Source organism: Mercenaria mercenaria, chromosome 10 (assembly GCF_021730395.1).
Source record: "Mercenaria mercenaria strain notata chromosome 10, MADL_Memer_1, whole genome shotgun sequence".
In the NCBI taxonomy this organism is placed as follows: Eukaryota; Metazoa; Mollusca; class Bivalvia; order Venerida; family Veneridae; genus Mercenaria; species Mercenaria mercenaria.
Genome location: NC_069370.1, coordinates 69,545,796 through 69,548,363, shown reverse-complemented (window position 1 = coordinate 69,548,363; position 2,568 = coordinate 69,545,796). Strand labels below are relative to the sequence as shown.

Sequence of the window (2,568 nt, the reverse complement as noted above, 5' to 3'; positions counted from 1 at the left end):
CTTTATTTTGCATGAAGGTCGGATAAAAAACCTTAACCATCAATAGTCCAAAATAGGGGAATAGTTATGAAACTAGAATTATGTCCATAGGACACAGATGCCCCTACTATGTGATGTAAGAAAACAAAAGTGCGAGTCCTGTAATAGATACGAGCAATAGAACACGTATATTGAACTTACGGAATGATAAAGAAGAATTATCGTAATTTATTTCAATATCAAATGTTACAACCCCTTGTTTATATGACGCAAGTTTAAACCAAGCTTCTCTATATATAAATGTTATAGGGTAGACAACACAAAAAAACAACGTAAAAGCTTTTTGGCTTCTTAAGCGTGATAGACTGACCCAGGCCCTTCCCCAGCCGCATAAGGCGCCGCGCTACCGCGGCGCTTAAAACACGAAATACAGCTTCCCGCAGCGCTTAATCATCCCGCGCGGTGCCTCAATTATTAGCGCAGCGTCTTAAATCAGTAAGCGATTTCATCCCTGTGAGATACCTCAGGTAAATATCGATCGGGGAAGTTTATGAATACACAGTGTAGCTAGCTGTTTACCGTGTACTGATAAGGGTTTAACGACGACACGTGTTGATGAAAGTCTGTGTTTTCACAAGTTAACTGGAGCAGGAGTGATTGGATTATAATTAGTTAAAGATTATAATTAGTCTATGCAACGAAATGGGATAACAGCTGGTGACGGCATGCATGGGTAAGTTAATTGTTATCGAGTAATAATTAGCAGAGAAAGGCAACTGTATTAAAATGACCAGTGATTCTTTGACTGAAGTTTGAAATCATTGTTCCGGATGAACTGAAGCAAACTTTTTCGAGGATGTTTAATTACCATTGTTTAAGATGCTATTAATTTCTAAATATTAAACTTTATCTACTATGATATTTTTGTTTCACTTTGCTTTGTATCTCTCAAAGTAAACATGAAAAGACCAAATGATACAAGTTTCAGTGGAATAACAAAATTTAGGGCAGGTTACCTAACCATCGTTCCTGGGAAAGACCAGTTCCAAATAAGCAACTGCCTACTTTCTCACGTAAAGAACCAGGCTAGTCGGTAAAAGGGATGAATGAATTCTCTTCTGCTGTATTTCAAGGAAGTCAATAATATTTATTTCTATGCTAAATAAACATTGATTTATTCATTTACTGACTATATTTACAGCATCATGTATGGTCCAAAGAATTTTAGAAGAAAAAAAAAAACAAGAAACTTATCAACAACAAAAAAGTTATGATTCATTTTGTCAAGTCATTGAAACATGTCATTGTAACTTCTGTTTCATTTCAGGCTCTTTTATCACTCTTCTCCCTTGAAGAAGACCTGGCGGTTATTGAATGGGCACAGGCGAATCTTAGCCACCCTTACCACAGATGAACACTTTGAGCACCATGGAGTGGATTGTTGGTAATCTGTCCGAGTCTCACCCAAACCTGAGCAAAGTCGCTACAGTGGGACTGCTTCTACCAACCTCCACAGCTGGTGTGTATACATGTTCTTTCTGAAACTTGCTGCTTGCAGTAAAATACATAGTTAAACTTGAAATACAGAACCTGCTTTTGTGTGTATAAAAGCTGCAATGGTGTTAACACCCACAAATATTTAACAGAAATACTGTTGCAATTCATTGTGCAGAAGAACACAAGATAAATGTCAAATCTTAGGAACTTTTACAATATAAATCCATCCTTGGTTATCCTTGCTCTGGGAAAATAAATACTTTTTTTTGTACTTTCAGATTGTGAGAGAGGTTTCAGCAGTTGAATGTGTAAAGACCACCCACCATTCACCGGTGAGCATGAAAGTGCTTAATGCCTTACTCATGGTGTCCATGCAGTGACAAAAACTGAATGACTTAAATTTCAGTGGTGCAGTAAAGGAATGGCACAGAGCCAAAGACAGACACTTACTGGTATATGAAAACAAAAATGCCTATGTGTTGTTAGTGTTAGTACAAAGACAAAGAAGTGGAAGGACATATGTGTTGTTCGAAAATACATATAAAAGAAGTGGACATCTGTCATGTCTGTGTAGTGTATATGATATATTGATGGTTATATGATTATGAAAAAAAGTAGAAGTAATGAAATACATGTTGTTGTGTTTTTTTGCATATGGAATACTTAAAAAAGCACCATTTGGGTTCGATTTTTAAAAAAAATCGATCACGGGAGGGGAAAACCCTCCCGCACCCACCCCTTATCCCGCCACGCAAACTTTACCCCAGCGCCTTAAAAAAGTTCTGGGGAAGGGCCTGTGACCTTTCAGCTAGGGATGTTAGTGTTAGATTTGACATATCGCCTCACTATGGTAAATGTTTGTGCCAAGTTATATCCATCCATGTTTACAACAAGAGGGTCATGATGACCCTGGATTGCTCACCTGAGTAATATGAGCTACATGTTTCAAATGTCAAACTGATGATAAAATATTAAGAAAGTCAGTAGGTCACATTCATGGTCAATGAAATTCAGTTTTACGATTTGTGTGCAAAACTGTGTATGTTATCAAAATTTCAAGGCCGTATCTTAAAAAACAAGAAAGTAGTTCAT

At 37.1% G+C, this 2,568-nt stretch overlaps 1 long non-coding RNA gene across 1 annotated transcript; it reads left to right on the top strand.

Moving 5' to 3' along the window:
* The first annotated feature begins 356 nt into the window (after positions 1-356).
* LOC123542213 (uncharacterized) lies at positions 357-2,105 on the top strand. The gene is made up of 3 exons (XR_008365955.1): positions 357-712; positions 1,307-1,498; positions 1,755-2,105. It is a non-coding gene; the product is annotated as an uncharacterized LOC123542213 (long non-coding RNA).
* The last annotated feature ends 463 nt before the right edge of the window (positions 2,106-2,568 follow it).